The 19,000-nt window shown below is 42.7% G+C and overlaps 2 pseudogenes; one reads left to right on the top strand and one right to left on the bottom strand.

Annotated features, from left to right (window-relative positions):
• Nucleotides 1-4,133: 4,133 nt before the first annotated feature.
• On the bottom strand, nucleotides 4,134-4,267 carry LOC119804112 (annotated as a pseudogene).
• A 3,459-nt stretch (nucleotides 4,268-7,726) lies between these two features.
• Nucleotides 7,727-11,828, top strand: LOC119804039 (annotated as a pseudogene).
• The last annotated feature ends 7,172 nt before the right edge of the window (nucleotides 11,829-19,000 follow it).

A 19,000-nucleotide genomic window follows, 5' to 3' on the forward strand; every position in this document is an offset into this window, starting at 1 on the left:
TTATCACTGCAACTTCTATATATGTAATAATCAAAATACAGTATAATATTCTGCTCCCTTTCCCCGCTCTGTCCACACACACTCTTTATTTCCCAATGACAGTGGCTCTCACAGGTATTGCATGGCAGACAAGCACAGGCACCACATAAGAACAACCTTAAACTTCAAAGTGTTTGTCATTTACTGATTTTCACCTTCCGACAAATCACTTTCAGATACCTTTTGCATTTTTCTCTCCATTAAAAAAAATTTGTGTATTTACTTCTATTATGTGTATGAGTGCTTTCCTGCATGGATGTAGGTGCACCATGCATGCCTGCTGCCTGTGGAGGTAAGAAGAGGGTCTTAGGTCCCCTGGTAGAGATGCAGGTAGTGTAAGCCACCATATGGGTGTTGAAAATCCAGTCTCAGGTGTCTGGAAGAGGATTGGTGCTCCCAGCTGCTGTCTGTAGAGCAGTCGGTGCTCCCAGCCGCTGTCTGAATAGCAGCTGGTGCTCCCAGACCTGTCTGTAGAGCAGCCGGTGCTCCCAGAACTGTCTGTAGAGCAGCAGGTGCTCCCAGCCGCTGTCTGAAGAGCAGCAGGTGCTCCCAGCCGCTGCTGAAGAGCAGCAGGTGCTCCCAACCGCTGTCTGAAGAGCAGCCGGTGTTCCCAACTGCTGTGCGATAAGAAGTTGGTGCTCCCAACTGCTGTCTGATGAGAAGTTAGTGCTCCCAGCCGCTGTCTGACGAGCAGCCGGTGCTCCCAACTGCTGTCTGAAGAACAGCCGGTGCCAACTGCTGGATCTTTTCCAGTAACGTCTCTCTAGTTATTGAAGTTTTTTTCTTTTCTTTTTCTTTTTCTTTTTCTTTTTCTTTTTCTTTTTCTTTTTCTTTTTTTAGTTTTCATTGGCAAAGTTGTATATATAAACATCGTATAATGGTCAAATCTGGATAATTAGTATGTTCTTTACTTCAGATTCAAAATCCTGTCTTCTGGCTTTCTTGAAATGAACAATACATTATTGTTAGATGTACTTATTCTGCATAATAAAAGTCCAGAATTTATTCTTCTTATCTGACTGCATTGAACCTGTTAAGCAACTTCTCACCCACACCTCCCTGCCCTCCACGGTCGAGACCCATGCTTTCAGTTTCCTGCATAGAGAGAGCATATGGTCCTTACCTTTTCTGTGCCTGGCTTACTGTTCTTAATATAATTTTTCCAGGCTCATCCATTTTCCAGCAAGTTACAGGAGTTTACATTTTAAAAATGGCCAATGGGTCCTCTTCTGCGCATTTACACATTGTTTTCTGTTCCAGTCGGAAGCCCTTGTTCATCGTGAATAGTTAGTATGCAGTGGGAGTGCAGACATCTCCTGAAGATGCTGACTTCATCTCCTGTGGACAGATCCCTAGCAGCTGGATTGCTGCACACTTCACTAATGGCGCGAAAGAATTCCCCTTCTCTGCCAGCTCAGCATGCGTGTTGCTGTTTCCGTTAGAAATGGCACTCTAACCGGGATGTGCATCTCCCTGATGGTTAGCGGTGCTGATGCTGACATTTCCACATGCTTGCCTCCTTTCGGGAAGTGTCTGTTCAGTTAAGGTCCCGTTTTACTGTCGTTGCATCAGGTGCAGTTTGCAAATATTTTCCTCTATTCCTTAGGTTTTTCTTCACTCTGTTAGTTATTTCCCTTGCCGTGCAGAAGACTTTAGTTTGATGTAAACCTATTTGTCGATTTTGGGCTTTGTCCTATGTGCTTTTGTCTTATTTAAACATTTAGGCCAGGGAGGTGGCCGTTGGGTAAAAATGCTTGCTGCCAAGCCTTACGACCCACCCGAGCTTGGTATCTCCCACCCTCACGGTGGGAGGAGAGAGCCGACTCTAGCAACTTGTCCTCTGCTTTCACATGTCCTCTGTGGCATAGGAACACACACATGCACACACATGCACACATATGCATGCACACACACAGTTAATGCAATAAAAAACTTAAAAAACCTTTACATAGTTAGCATCATGAAGCATTTTCTCTGTTTTCTTCAGGTGGATTTAGATTTTAGTCTCATATTTAAGCCTTTAATCCGTATTAAGTTGGCTTTTATGTGTGATGAAAGACATACACGTGGTTTAATTCTTGTGAATGTAGACATCCTATTTTTCTAGCAGCATTTATAGAGGAAACTGTCCTTTCCTGCACATATGTTCTTGGTATCTTTGTGAAAATCGTTTGGCAATAGTTGTGTGTGTTGTTTATTTCTGGGTTCTCTATTGTGTTTTTTGTTTTTTATGTGTGTATATGCCAGTATTACGCTGTTATATATTTATAAAGTCAGTGGGGTAATATCTCCACGCTCACTCCTTTACTTGGTTGTTTTGGCTGTTTTTAGATGTCCTTTGTTAAAATGTGATATTTTTAGCACAATAAAAAAATAGTACTAGTGTTTGTGTTTTTATTATTTTTATTTTCCATACTTTTTGTACATGAATCACTTTTAAGATATAATTTCAGATTCACTTAAAAATACTAAATTTCAGCTAGGTATGACAGCTCATACCTTTAGTCCCAGCATTTGGGAGACAGAGGTAGGTGGATCCCTATGAATTTGAGGCCAACTTGATCTACAGAGCGAGTTCCAGGATAGCCAGAGCTACACAGAGAAACCCTGTTTCGAAAAACCAAACATATTGAAATAAATAAATGGAAAATAAATTTCCTTTATAAACTCAGTAAAGAAACGTGCTAATTTATTTTCCATGTTTCCCAATTGAGAAATGGTCAAACCTATGTGTAACAAGTCAGAGAAATGGTTCCTATAATGCAGAGGCTGAAGTGCTCTTGTAAGCCCTTGGGTGGTCTAGCTGGATTTCCAGGTTGTTATAACAATCTTCTATGTCATGAGATTCCTTGCCCAGGTTGTGCAATGCAGCCATTACAACCCAACGAGCCTGTTGCTCAACAGCTTCGGTCCTGTTTCCTCTTCATCCAAATCAAGTTATTTCCATGCAAACATGGTGTAAGAGATTCTTTAAAACCACCTAAGAGAAGGACTGTAAACGTTTCTGCAGACTTGCTGATTATAAAGAAAAAAAGAACTACTTTGAAAATACACTGTGAGCCGTTGGGGGCTCAGAAGTCTTTATTATCTCGATTAAATCCAGGTCCAGCCAACAGCTGGTGACATCAGGTACAGTTGTTCTTTTACAGACTGGCTCTCTCTCTCTCTTGTCTACCCACACAGCTTTCCGCAGACTCTTTCACCAGACACCCTGGGATTATGCCGCAGGTGCTAGGCGTGGCACATGTCACCGGCACAAAGCTGGAGGAGATGTCGAGGTTCCCTGCCAGCTCGAGGGCTGTGCTGGGTTCCTGTTGGAGCCGGTGGTCTTTGCAGCTGTTTGTTTAGCTTTTGTTTTTACTGTGGGACAGAAGGTGGGAGAGGAAGAGCGGTCTATGAACATTCCAACAAGGGATTGGTGTGAGTACGAGTCTGACTGTTTCACATTTACATAGTTTCAAAACAATGAACTTGACACTCAGCCGTCTATTTCCTTTGAGTAGGTGATTTTTTTTCCTTTATAGTCTGCAAAAGAGGGTTTATTTTGAGAAGAATGTGGATACAGCTAACTTGGAAGTCAGTTTCAATTTCTACTTAATGCATTAATTTGTCAACTTGGTTCTGAAAAGCAAAGCAAAATGATATCCCCCCCCCCAATGGATTTGAAAAAGTCATCAGCATTTCCTTGGGCAAATCTGTTCCATAACTTTCTGTTTCAAAGATGTGGATCTTCCAGGGACTGTGTTTGCCAGAGCTGCATTGTCGCTAGGTGGTTCACTCTCTGTTTAGAGACTATGGCTATTTTGCCATATTGTGAGGACATTTTAGGGGCCAAGCCAAGTGAAGATTATTGATCTCATCTATGCAATAAACAGACAATTTCTTTAAGATGTTGTATTCTTTTTTATTTTCTTATTTTTTTTTTTGAGACAGAGGTCTCGCATAGCCAAGCATGACCTTGAACTTCTGACCCTTCTGCCTCAAGATCTTGTGGGCTGAGGCTACAGGCGTGCACCCCAACACTCTGTGGTACTTGAACCCAGGGCCTGGAGCATGCCGGGCAAGCATTCAACCAATCGAATTACATCCCAGTTTAGATCACTTTTTATTTGTATCACAACATACTGATGATGGAATGTAATGAGTTCTGGAATGCAAAGGAGGATGTTGCTTTTACACCTGCTTTTTAGTCTTTGTCCACAGTTAAGCAAAAACACACACAAATGCACTAAACACATGGATTTCTGAAGACCCACTGTGAGCAAAGTCATTATTTTAGTACCAAAGACACAAAAGTTAAGTTACATCTCTATTTGAGGATACATAAATACATACATGCGTGCATGCATCATACATATGGATGATAAAAAGCCATCATCAAGATTAAAACAGATACTTACAAAGTGTAACTGTCTAGTGGATTATACCAAAGAGAGGAATGTAGTAATATTTACTCAGGTTCTTGAAGGATGGCTGGAGATTCTCTCAGTGGTTCTGACCCAATGGGACTAGGTATTCTAACCCCAGAGAACAGAGATTGCAACGGCGTGAAGGCCTGAAGTGTAAAATAATCCCGGAAGTGACTGGGAATCGCTGGAATTTACTGCAGAGATTAAGCATTACAACATCCATGCTGTAGTTGGCCCTCTTAGCTGCTGCTCGCCTTCTCCTTAGTTCCGGTCCTGCTTCAGCTTCCAGGCGGCAGAACTCTTTCTCACGCTAATGTCTCTTGATCATTCACCTCTTGGTCCGCTCCGTGCAGCTACAGTCTGTGTTTCAGAGATTCTCTGAGGTCACGGGGCTGGGTGGGTTTGGGGGATCCACGTGGGGGGTGTGGGTGCAGCCTTCCTGCAGCAGGCTTGCCTGTTGGCTGGCTGTGTCTGGCCGGTGAATGGATGATTTCTCACCTGCTTTACAGCTTCACCGGGCTCGGGATACAGCTGGCGCCTCTGTGTGCCTGTCGCTCCCCAAACAAACCTCTGCTGCCCAGTCTGATCGCTCCCACTGTTCACTGAAGTCTTCACGACTGTTTTCAAACTACATCTATCTTTGAAGAGTGAGGGAGCGCCATGATTTGGAATGCTTAAAGTCCTGAAAGTAACCCTGAGGAGGATTTTGACAAGGCTGACTTTTAAGATGATTTTTACGATGATCTTTGAGGGCAGGAGAGATGGTTAAGTAGCCCAGAGCGTTTGTCGGTCTTGCAGAGGACCTGGGTTTGGTTCCCAGCATCCACATGGTCGTTTATAAACCATCTATAACTCCGGTTCCAGGTGACCTGAGGCTCTCTTCTGACCTCTTTGGGCATCAGGCATATACACAATGCATATCCATACATGGAGGCAAACACTTATGCACATAATATTAGCTAAATCTTTAAAAAAAGTTTTTTTTAAAGAGAATACCCCTTCTGATGTACAAATTCTGATGTGTTTAAAAATAAATCACCTGCTGTACCACATGTCTGCGGTTTTATATGACTGGGAGGCTGAGGTAGGAGGCTCAATTGAGCCCAGGTGTTTTGCACCACATTAGATCACTGAAGGTGACTGTAATATAACTACCATCATTTTCCCATTCCAGTTTTCCCTCAGTACCCTCCTGTATCCCTCTTCTTGCTCTCTTTCAAATTCATGACTTCTTTCATTAATTGTTGCTACACGCATGTATGTGTTTGTACATATATTCCCAAATATAGCCTAATAAGTTTGTATAATGTTCCATGTGTGTAGTTTTTAGAGCCGATGATTTGGCATTGGATAACCAACTGGTATTCCCTTCCCCGGGAAAACAGTTTCTCCCATACTCCATTCTCCTTAGTTGCCTGTAGTTATTTGTGTACTTCTCACTTTCTCTTCTATGAGGTTCATTGGTGGTTGGTTTTATGTTGAGATCTTTGATCCATTTAGACTCGAGTTTTGTTCATGATGATAGATATGGATCTATTTGTATTCTTCTACATGCTGATATCCAGTTATGCAAGCACCATTTGTTAAATATGCTTTCTTTTTTCCCATTTGATATTTTTTGCTTCTTTGTCAAAACTCAGGTGTTCATAGGTGTGTGGATTAATATCTGGTCTTCAATTTGATTCCATTGGTCCTCCTGTCTGTTTTTATGCCAATACAGGCTGTTTTCTTTATTATAGCTCTGTAGTAGAGTTTGAAGTCAGGGATTGTGATGCCTCCAGAAGTTCTTTTATTGTACAGGATTGTTTTGGCTATCCTGGGTTTTTTGCTTTTCCATATGAAGTTGAGAATTGTTCTTTTGAGGTCAGAAGATTTTTCTGGGATTTTGATGGGCATTGCGTTGAATCTGTAGATTGCTTTTGGTAAGATTGCCATTTTTACTATGTTAATTCTACTTACTCCAGAGCATGGGAGATTTTTCTATTTTCTGTTGTCTTCTTCAGTTTCTTTCATCAAAGATTTAAAATTCTTGTCATACAGGTCTTCTACTTTTTGGTTAGAGTTATCCCAAGATATTTTGTGTTATTTGTGGCTCTTGTGAAGGGTGATATTTCTATGATTTCTTTCTCAGCCCATTTATTATCTGTATAAAGAAGGGCTACTGATTTTTTTTGAGTTAATTTTGTATCCTGCTACATTCCTGAAAGTGTTTATGAGTTGTAGAAGTTGCTTGGTAGAATTTTTGGGGTCACTTATGTAAACTATCATATCATCAGCAAATAATGAGAGTTTGACTTATTCTTTTCTGATTTGTATCCCCTTGACCTACTTTTGGTGCCTTATTGCTTTAGATATAGCCTCAAATACTATATTGAATAGATATGGAGAGAGTGAATAACCTTGTATTTTTCCTGATTCCAGTGGGATCGCTTTGAGTTTCTCTCCATTTAGTTTGATGTTGACTGTTGACTTGCTGTATATTGCCTTTATTATGTTTAGGTATGTTCATTGTATCTCTGCTCTCTCATGAAGGGTGTTGTATTTTGACAGACTATATATCTTAACACCACTGGTTCATCACTTCCTTTATGGGTTGGGGAAATCTAAGTGCTTTACAAAAACCTCATTACTTTTTCTATAAAAACTTCTGATATGTATTCTTACATTGGCGTGGGAAGTCCTTCTGTCTTTGTTGCTTTTATTGATTAATAAATATGCTGCTTTTGGCCAATGGCTTAACAGAATATAGCCAGGCTAGAAGATATATATATATCTTCTATATATATATATATATATATAGAGAGAGAGAGAGAGAGAGAGAGAGAGAGAGAGAGAATAGGCAGAGTCAAAGAGAAGTCATGTAGCCACCAGAGGGGAAAGACATGGGCCGCCTCCTGGACAGAACCTTACTGGTTAACCAGGAGCCTCGTGGTAAAATATAAAATAATAAAAATGAGTTAATTTAAGATATAAGAGTTAACTAGCAATATGCTTAAGTGATTGGTCAAGGAGTGTCTTAATTAATATAGTTTCTGTGTAATTATTTCAGGTCTGAGCGGCCGGGAACAAATGAGGAGTCTCTATCTACACTGTGTAGATAAATAGTGTTTAGTAATTTAAAGGTAGACTAAGTAGGCCACTAAACATTGCAAATCTGACAAACTGGCGTATATTAAACATCCCACCTCTTTCTACAAAGAATGCAGTACTATTTTAGCCATGTCTTTATTGTTTTACAGCATAGCCTCTGTACAAAGACTTCATGAATGACTATTAGCATGGGTGTCGTGGATCCAAACCCAGGTTCTCACTCCTGTCCTACAAGCCCTGCGCTCACCGAGCCATGGCTCCTGAGCCCCGAGATACGGTCTCCTTACATAGCCCTGGCTGTTCTGGAACTCTCACTGTAGACCAGGCTGGCCTCGAACTCACAGAGATCTGCCTGCCTCTGCCTCCCCAGTGCTGGAGTTAGGTGTGCACCAGTTCACCCGGCCTTATAGTCCCAAGAACTAAACATGGTATAATTTCAATTTATAAACTTTTATTATGGTATTTAAGATAATGCAAAGAGTGTCAGGAATTAAAATATAGAAGAGGGGCAAATTCTTTGTTGTAAATAGAACAGAATGTGAGTTGAAGAAGAAAAAGGAAAGAGAAACCTCTGATTACAGAGCAGCTTGTCCATGCATTAAAAATAGATGATGGGATATTAGATCCTATTAGACAGATTTTTGTTTTGGGGGTATTTTGTCCAATTGTTTAATAATTTATTTATTTGTATCATATGTACATTGGTGTTTTGCCTGCATGTATACCTGTGTGAGGGTGTTGGATCCCCTGGAACTGGAGTTACAGACAGTTGTGAGCTGCCATGTGGGTGCTGGGAATTGAACCCAGGTCCTCTGGAAGAGCAGTCAGTGCTGTTAACCACTCTCCAGCTCCTGCTTTTTGCCTTTTTGAAACAAGGTTTTTCTGTGTAGCTCTGGCTGTCTTGGAACTAGGTGTGTAGACCAGGTTGGTCTCGAACTCAGAGACCTCTGCCTCTTGAGTGCTGGGATTAAAGGAGTGCGCCACCACACCTTACCCATTAGATTGATTTTTTTTAAAGTATCTCAATATTTTATTTTAAAATAAAGATGCTTGTATATGCAGTATAAAGTTGAAGTATTTTAAGTTGGGTTGAAAACTTTTGAATGTCAGCTTCGACGGAGCTCTGACCAGCTTGAGCGTGGTTTCTCTGCTCCTGTTTTCTGACTACAGCTAACTCGGTAGGCACTCACAGCAATCATTTGTAAACCTTTGAAGCTGATTTTCCTCGCCTTTCTGATCATTTTATGAGCATCTGATTGTACAAATGCTCCTTGGTTGATCCTTTGGGTCCATTCCAATAAAGCCATACAAGGCCGGAAAGAAGATTAAGACAAGAGTGCCTTTAATACACCCGAGTTACTGACCGCCACAGCGAAGTAACTGTGGCTCTAAGCTCCTGCCCTGTAGCTTTGTGATCACGTGGTTAACATATGCCGGTGCTTTCCTGCCTATCACTGCACCAGGGGGGAGTATCAAGCCAGTCTACATAATGCTTTAGCCGGGGGAAGAGCAGAATCCCCAAACTGAATGTTCCATTGGCTACTGATGCCTTTACAGCACGGTAAAGGTGAAGAAACAGTCAGTGCCCTCGAGCCGATGCAAGCTGAACTATCTCTAAGTCAGGATGTCTCTCTTGAACTCCGAGTTCACAGTAGCGAGAATGGTTTCACTGCCAAGCCCATTCTGCCTAACTCAGTCACTTCTCTGAGCTCCTCCAGCCTCCCTATGGTCTTTTTGGTCTTTTTTTATAATCTAATGGTGTTGGAAGTCAACCTCCCTCTGCTGACCGCGCAAGGCCACGTGGTTATTCGAGCTGCTGCCCCCTTTCAGAGCTAGCTTCTCGCAGGACTATTCGGTAGGTCTTCCTTTTAGGGGACGAGGTCTTTCACGACCTTTCTGGCAGAAGTTATTAATGAACAGATCCGAATGTGATTTCAGCATATGGAATCTTTGCATGCCGCCAGGTTACTGTCTGCCTCTGAGTTTAAGTCATGGGGTGGGACTCCATTGTTCTTTCTCCGGTCTCTTGTGTGCTTCCGCCTGGGTGCCTAACTCACCTGCTCCTTTGCCGTAGGACTGTCTGAGTCAGTTCCTTAGCTCTGATCCCTTTTAGGTGGTTTGAAAAGGCCTCTGGAGCTCTAATTTAAAAATGCCGAGTCCTCGACCAACCCTTGAATCAGCAGGCAGAGGTTCGGCTGGATGTCTGCATTTTAAACAGTAATCGTGAGGCATTCTGACTCATAGGGACTCGGCCTACACCTGATGTCAGAGTCTTACCCACGGTAATGGGCAGGGCAGAAAGGAGACTCAAGTTCCTTCCCTCTTCCCCGGACCAGGGGGATGGGAAAAGAGAGAGAAGTGGGAGGTGGCCTGTAGGTTGAAGGCCTGACTGGCTGGGATTATTGTTGAGGCTCTGGTTCATACCAGGAAACGAGAAGGAAAACCAGTTTGTGGAGGAAGGGAACGAGCTCACCTGGGGCCTGTTGGGTCTGACATCCAAGGGGAGATGACGTGCTGGCAGCTGGTAAAATGGATGAGTCAGGTCTGGAGGGCGGTTAGTGGGACGGAGTCTCTGTTCAGGTTTCAGGGAGTCATTGCTGTACTTGATTATTCTTTCATGTGGCTCCTCACGGCTGTCTCGAAGATGACACCCACTGGTGTCATTCTAGACCCCGTATGGAATCGAATAAGTTTTGTTTCTGTACTGGGTTGTCCAAGAGGAAAAGTGAGGAGATTTGTGCCGGCAAACTCATCATCACGGGTTGCCTAGGAGATGCTGAAGGCTCTACTCTTGCCCGGAGACCTGACTGTCCGTTTCCCACGATCCTTCTTCCCCTTTCTCCAGCCCACAAAGAAGTGCGTCATGGTTGTAAAAACTGGGGAAGAAGAAAATAATGTAGAATAAGGGCAAGGGAGAATAAAGGCCGAAAGTAGAACTATGTATTTTCATTATCTGTTTCAGTTACCCACAAATCAGGCTAGGTTAAAAAAATAATGTGTCTTTATCCTCAGTGAGCTTAATCTCCTGCAAGAAAGAGAGCAGTCAGGTGCTTTGGTGATACCAGTCATTTACCCGTTGTGGGGACCACAGATCCCCAGCTTCTGCTCAGAAGTCACTCAGCAGGTCACCCACAGTCCCTACACTCACCAAGGGAAGAAGCAGTGTGCTCTCAGCATCTAGAGATGCTAGACATTTGTATGTAGGAGTCCTTGATCACCTGAGATAGCAAACATCAGAAGGCAAAGCACGAATTATCCCAAGGCAAACAGGGCTTAACCACTGGCTTGCTAGAAAGGCCCACCATGACCCTATGTTAAAGTTGCTGCATCTCACAAGAGGAGCCCACACGTGTGCTTGCTGACTTGGATGCTTACATACCTCTGCATAGCATGAAGATCTTAAGGATAGAAGCAACCCAGCCTGCCCCGGGGCAGAGGGGCTGCAATTCACTTTCTCGTGAATTGGTTTCAGGGCTTTAATGACTGTATACAAAGGCTACTGTAGTAACCAGTGGGTAGCCAAGGCTCTTCTGGATCCGAAAAAAAAGGACCTAAGAGTCGAAGACATCCTCCAGCGCTGTCTTGGCTTGAAAACTAGGTCTTTGGAGTTTCCTAGATAGCCCTCAAAGTAGCCTGGTCAAATACCCTTTCCTGTTCCAAGGGGTCCTTTGACACACTCCAAGGGAACACCCTGGTGTTCAGCTTCTGGAGGAGGCCGTACTAATAATGTAAGGAGTTCTTTTGGATATGATCTTGAGGAAAGACGAATCGGAGTGTAGGTATTACATCGTCAAGCTGGGGTACCCGAACACGAAGTATGCTGGTCCTGAGAGCACCCAGGATCCCAGCGAGCCAAGTACTGCTGCGCCCCCGGGAGCAGAATCAAAGTGGCCTTAAAGTAAGCATTTTCCTGTGTTAAGACATCTCCGTTTTGACTCGGCCTATTAGATGAAATGATCATCCCTTCTGCCGGGTTTTCCCACAGACCATGCCAGTGCAGGAGCAGGGGTTGGAAGACCTGCATGCAGGACAGGAATGGGCCATTGGGCTGTTCCCTCTGAGGGGTTATTGGCAACTCAGTCAAAACTAAAAATATCTTCAGAGTCCACTTCCAAGACTTCTCCAGTCCAGTTCCACATACCGTGAGCTTCCACATACCGTGAGCGACTGGTGTGTTCCACAAGCAGCAATGGCTCTTGTATCCGTACCTCCACCGTCGCCCCTTTCCGATCGGCTCCCAGCGCCCTAGAGCTTCAGGGCTTGGAATATGAAGAGAAAACCCTCTGTTAAAATCCCAGAGCCCAACAAAGGGTGGCCGGGCTTCCCAGATGCACTGGTCAATGGTAAAAGTGTACCGAATGTGGTTTCGGTGGACGGACAGACACCCGGAGCGTGCAGACACTACGGGCACCCCCGGCTTACTTAGAGCAAGACAAAGCCCCATCAGATGGCGATGGAAAAGATCCTCTGGTATAAATGTGTGTATTAACTGGCGTGGATACTGTTTATTTATAAATTTGTGCTTTTTTTTTTTAATAACGGGAGCATCTTAGGGTTACTCCGTATCAGTTATAATATGTTCATTTGGGTTTCTCCCTGCCTCCTCTTCCGTGGTTGTCGTGGTCATAAATGGCAGCAAACAATATTCATATTACGGTTAAATTGCAGACTGTAAAGAGGTATTTTAATGGATTATTTGGAATATGTCAACCAGGTAACTTTTTAAAATTTCTTTTTATTTATTCTTTGTTTCTTTCCCATCATGCTTCTCGCTCCATTTCCATCCCTGCATATCTGCCCTTTGCCCTTGCAGCCCCCCCTCAAAGATAAAATTTAAGAGAAAAAAGAAAAGAAAAAGTCATCATAGAAGCTGTAATGTGACATAGTGAGTCACACAGTAAGACCTTTTATCACTAAATCTCCCCTTGCAAGTGTGCATGGCAAAGACCTCTGGTTTCTTCTACACTATCGATGCTGGATCCTCATTGGGGCTCCTCTTGGGCATCCTGTTGTTGCCCTGTGTCGTCATGGAGACCCTGAAGCTTCGCATCTTCATGTGCTCTAACAGGTCACAATGGGGTGGATACTGGGGTGGGCCAACCCATAACCCTGTCAACCAGATGTATTTAATCAGATGGAATATGCATGAAATTGGTGTCTGGGTTCACCACGACTTTCCAAAGCCTACCAAACGTGGTATGCATAGTGTTCGCCAAACTTATAAGTTTGCAAATGCTGAAATCCTACCAATGTTCTTTATTAAACCTCAATTGATGAGTGAAATTTTAATAATGAATGATACCTACAATCTACATGGAAAGATTCAAAGTTTGAAATATTTCAATATTTACAGTAAAGCACAGCCTCCTTGGAAAACAGCCATAAACTTGGTAATTTTTTTCCATTTTAATCACCTGGAATGCATTATAATCAGTTTTTCATTGAATTTTCCTTATTTTTCATTCATTTATCCTATCAATTATTTAATTTTTTAAGCTATAGAGTAGTTTTCAGTATTTGCTTTTATTTTTTTACATTGAAGTCTTTTTTTTTAATTTTTTTAAATGATTTATTTAACTTTATGTTCATTGGTGTGAAGTGTCAGATCTCGTGGAATTACATTTTCAGACAGTTGTGAGCTGCCATGTGGGTGCTGGGAATTGAACCCGGGTCCTCTGGAAGAGCAGTCAGTGCTCTTAACCACTGAGCCATCTCTCCAGCCCACATTGAAGTCTTTTTAAATTGGCATGTTCTTAAAGCTTTTCTCCTGCTTAAAAGTGTGTGTTTGTGTGTCTCTGTGTGTGCATGTACATGTGCGTATATGTATGAGTGTGCATGTGTGTGCGTGAGTGTGACTCTGTGTGTGCATGTGTGCATGCATGAACATGTGCATATATGTATGAGTGTGCATGTGTGTGCATGAGTGTGACTCTGTGCGTGCATGTGTGTGCATGTACATGTGCATGAGAATGCATGTGCATGGACATATATGTATGAGCATGTATATGTGTGTGAATATGTCTCTGTGTGTGCATGTGTCTGTGCATGTTCTGTGTGTATATGTATGAGCGTGTATGTATGTGCGTGTGATTCTATGTGCATGTGTGTGCATGTACATGTGTGTGAGAATGCATGTGCATGTACATATATGTATGAGCATGTATATGTGTGAATATGTCTTTGTGTGTGCATGTGTCTATGCATGTACATGTGTGTATATGTATGAGTGTGCATGTGTGTGCATGAGTGTGCCTCTGTGTGTGAGTGTGTTTTAGTCATATTAATTTTAGCAAGCGAAACCAAGCCATACTGTTTTGAACGAGTTAAGAAAACTGTTGTTTTTACAGTGTATCATGCTGGGGGGCGACCCATACAGTGACTCATACTCTAGAGGACCGAGAGAAGCCATGTCCAGATTTTGTTGAAAGTTTTCGTGTTGTCCCAAAAGCAAGGAAGAAGGCAGGAGAGTGGAATAGTGAAGAGAAGGGACTGGAAAGAGTAGCTTGTCTGGAGGATGTCTGTATGTACCAGGGGATCGGAACTAGGGAAAGCCTAACCTGAGGGCGTGTAGCAAGTTCTAGAAGTGCTGGGTTGTGGACTCGCTTTGCTTTGGTTTCTTATACCTGCAAATAATGCATATGAAAAGAAACAGTGAAATGTGTTAGGAATTTTATCATATATGATTAATTCTGGTTTGATTTCTTCATAAGATAGCAAAAGCTGTTGATTCTTTACTGCAAAATGTAGCACTAATTCTAATTGGGTTTTAATAATAAAAACTCAGGGTCAGATATCATGGGGGTTAAAGCTGAAGGATCAGAAAAGCAGAGTGGACAACCACTAGAGAGTTCTTACCTCTGCCAATGCTTACATCAAAGGGTAGATCCTGTCCTCAGTCTGTTCTCAGACTGATGACCTCAGCCGGCACTGACCTCCTGTCTCCTCCCGCCTTAGATTCCTCTCTCCACCCAGCCATATCATTCCTGTCTCCACCTCCCTAGAGCTTGGATTAAAGGTGTGTGATCCCAAGTGCTGGGATTACCTTTGTGTGAGCTCTGTTTCTCTTTTAGATTGGATCAATCTCACGTAGCCTAATAGAGATCAGTCTGTCCCCCAAGTCCTGAGATCAAAGGTGTGAGCCACCACTGCCTGGCCTATGGTGGCTTAGCTCTGCACGCTGATCTTCAGGCAAAATAAAACACAAACACAATATCACCACAGCCAGTCTCTCTGTTAGAGACCGGTTCATGCCCTTTGAAAGGGGAGGCCGACTGTAGCCCTGTCCTTGGTCAGCCCAGATTTATCCTGCTGATGGGCTCAAGTCACTGTCAATCACAAGTGGAATGCAGAATGCAGCTGCAACTGAAAGAGGGTGCGCATAGATTGATCAAATGACTTCTTCATAAGTGAATTATACAATTTTTAAAAAGCCCACATATAGAAAACGCGACTGAAGTTGTCTCTCAGGTTTTTGTAGAAGCATTCTAGGTGGCATTCCAACCTTATTGTAAAATCGGGGTTTTCTACCTCTGAAGGCAGACGTTTTAGGTTCTTCTCTCCAGTGAAATCCTATATGGAAACAGGAAATAGGATTTTGTTAATGTAGATATATTTGACTGAAACACACACACACACACACACACACACACTCTCACACACACACACCTGTTGCCTGAGTTTCTTGCAATGAATGAGGTTCTTTTGATAGAGTAATTGCATAAACTATTGGGCTCAGTGGTACAGGGCTGGCCTAACGCCCTGAGCTCGGTCCTCAGCATTGTGCTGGTAGAGTGGGCTTGGGAAGGGAGAGGAGGCAGAAGAGCGGGGAAGGAGAAGGAATTTAAAGTAGGATACATGGATAATAAACACATTTATTTCCAAATTTTTGATGTGTGTATGATATTGACAGCATCCCGAGACATTTGGAAAGGGGGTTGCAAGTGGTGTAGCTTTTTAAATAAAAAATTCACATATTTGTAATCTTGAAATAACTGAACATAAACAGATACAACATTCATAAAGTCTCACAGACATGGCTACCAAACTGAACAAGGGTGGCAGCAATACACACTACAGAGTGGACCATGACATCTCAACTCTACACAGAGGACAACGGGCCACTAAGAAATACTAAGAGTGGGAAATGGTACTTCCTAGGGAAGAGAGCATTAATTGGTTATCCAATACCAAATGGTCAGCCCTGAAAATATACATGCAAGTAGCATTGTTCAGGCTGAGCATATATATTTACGAATATATACGTTTATACATATATAACATAAAAACAATTAATGGAAAAGGCCATGAGCTTGAAAGAGCACACGGAAAGGCATATGAGAGAGTTTTGGGGTCAGGAAGGGAAGGAAGAAATATAAGAAAAAATGTAATATAAAATATAAGAAAATATAAGAAAAAACCCACATAAATAAATACAATATATAAATCGTAATTCTGGAACCTATGTAAAAAATATTTAAGCAGTCAGAGATATGCATAGATGTTATCAGGCATGATTCTCACTGAACCCTTAGTGTGTTCTATGTAATATGGTAACATTATCAAACAAAACAGACACTTAAAACGAAAACAAATAAATGTTTCCAAAAAATTAGCAAACAATGCCGGGAGGTGGTGGCACCTTTAATCCCAGCACACTGGAGGCAGAGACAGGAGGATCTCTGTGAGTTCAACAACCTGGTCTACAAGAGCTAGTTCCAGGACAGGTTCTAAAGCTACAGAGAAACCCTGTCTCAAACAAAATATAGCAAACAAAAATAAGCATAGACAGGTAGACAATAAGATAACGGTAAATATTTATGAACTCATAAATTGTAAGTCGGAAGAATTTTTGACTATACTGTCAGTATATAACAGGAGACCTACTCATATAAAAGTGGTAAAAAAAATTCTTCAAATTATGTTTCTATTGAGACATTGAAGGCAAGTACACACTGGGAAGAAGAAAGACTAGAGGTGGCACCGAGGGTGGAAGGCTCACGATGTCTTCAGGAAGCCAATCAGAATGGCTTTTTCTCCAAACCACGGAGGGAGCAGATAACTTCACGGAGAGATTGAACAGTGCAGGACTGTTTCGCTAATGCATGGAGGAAAATTGGCAAAGTATTAATTCATGTGCTTTTAATCCCAGAACTACATTAACCTTCAACCTTCCACTACTCGGACTGCAAGCCGAAAGCTATTTCCCCAAGAGGCAGACAGTGTGCCACCAAGAGATCCCAGGAGAGAAACTCCAATGACACAGCTCAAGAAACTTGGAAAGCATGCTTGCACTTGGAGTGCCCACAGCTCCGTGGGTAAGAGGGCTCCCCCGTGGGCTGTGGAAAGCAGCTATGTATTTTCCAGCCTGGTCAAGTGCAGGCTGGCCAGGAGCGTGCCGGGGAGGGTGTAAATGCTGAGGGAAGCCAGAGTCTGTATACTGGAGTGGTACTGGAGACCACCAGCTGATTTTATAGATACAGACAGGTACACATATATGTCGTCTTGTCATATCTGTGTTAGCTGCTTGTGTACTATGGGAAAACAATGGGAAGTCATTTAAAGATTTTATGTAGAAAACTGACTCACTAATATCCTCCTTCTTGGTTGTAAATAATAATTTCCAGGAGATGAGCCCGATCTTTGAAAAGTGTAATAGGTCAGCCATGGTGGCAGAAGTCTATAATATCGTAATCCCAGTATGTAGGAGGTAGGGGGAGGGGAATTGCAAGTTCTGGGTCAACTTGGGCTACATAGGGAGACTTTATCTCAAAGTGGGGAGAGGGAGAGATGGAGGGAAAAGAGGAAAGTGATTGCAGTAGGAACAGCAGTCTCTGTCAGGCTGGCAATGGTGGCCATGAACGGAGATGGTTAGCAGGTGTCTGTGGCAGTGGCTTCAACAGCACTAACTTAATTTTCATTTTTAGGTAGCCTGGAAGTACTAGACCAAAGTCTGGCAAGGAACTCAATTCTTGGCTTTCAGAGAGTCATCAGCTTGCAGGGGGGGGGGGGAGGGGGAGGGGGAGAGGGAGAGGGAGAGGGGGAGGGGGAAGAAGAGAGAGAGAGAGACTCCTGAAGACCCCAGAAACAGTGAGATACAGTGACAGGATCTAGGTCTTCAACTCAGAGTTCTTAGTGTATACAGCTTGGCCCATAGCTGTCTGTCTCTAGAAGACAGTGCTTGATTGGCTCTGTGGGTGATGTGGAAGACTCAAAGACAATGCCTAGGTTTCTCGTTCCAACAGAAATGATAGCACCATTGTGGAACTGGGATCACTGGGGGTAAAGAAGTTTTTGCTGTTGCTGTTTTGCTTTGGGACAGGAACGTATGTCATCCAGGTTGGCCTCCAATTCATTGCTACCCAAGAACGACCCCAAGCTTCTGATCCCCATGTCTACATCCAGAGTGCCATCATGCCTAGTGTAAGACGAATGTTTTTGAGAGGGAAGAGTTTCTCTAACATTAAATATATTTATTTTTAACTGTAAAATAATAAATGGAAAGAGTGAGCGAGTAGTTGATTGTATGAGCTTGGAATTCAGAAAATTCATCTAGGGTTCAGATACTGGTTTAGAAACTCATTGACCTAGAGACTGTCTTAGCTGTCATTGATGCTACGACAAAACACCAGAGACTGCTCAGCTTACAATCAAAAGGGATGTATCCTCCCAGCTCTGTGGATGCACAAGATCAGGACGTCATCAGGTCAGTGTCTGCTGGAAGCCCAGTTACAGTCAGCAGCATCCTCTTGCCTTAACCCAACATAGGAGAAGGCGGAGGGCTCAGTGGCCCCCTCTCATTGTAACCCAACAAGGGAGCTCTCAGAGTCCTTTTGGAAGGGCAGTACCTTGAGTGCTCAGCATCCATGACCCAATCACCTTCCAAAGACCCATCTCAAACGCCATTACTTTAGGAATTGATCATTAGCCGGTAGCAGAGAAATATCGTCCGTAGCAGGCTGGTCAGCAAGCTACAGGAGCGGGTGGAGCATCTTTAGGGCAGTGATTCTCCTGCTGAAACTGCAGAATCGCTTGGATGGCGTGTAAAATTCCAGATCCTACTATACGCTTGCAGAGGCAGTGTGCCTATCTTAAGACGTTTGAGATATATTAGTAAATTACTTTGCAGAGAGCGCAAAGGAATTACATTTTTGCCAGCAGGTTAGAGAACATCCATCTTAATCCACAGCTTTCTACATTAAATATTATAGTTGGTTTCAACAATTCGAAGCAGGGTGATGATCTAATTTAAAAATGCCACCTTTGAGTTTTTGGTTAAAAAACCCTTTTAATTTTTTTTTATATATCTATATTTTAACACACTTATTTTTAGAGCCCTTTAATATGCCATTTCATTTTATGATAGGCAAATTTGGGAAACAATTCAGACAGATAAAATTACCTTAATGAGTTGGATGTCTGTGATTGCAGTGGCAAATACTCTCCCTGCTGATACTATTTCAAGT

The sequence above is a fragment of the Arvicola amphibius genome, chromosome 18 (genome assembly GCF_903992535.2).
Source record: "Arvicola amphibius chromosome 18, mArvAmp1.2, whole genome shotgun sequence".
NCBI lineage: Eukaryota > Metazoa > Chordata > Mammalia > Rodentia > Cricetidae > Arvicola > Arvicola amphibius.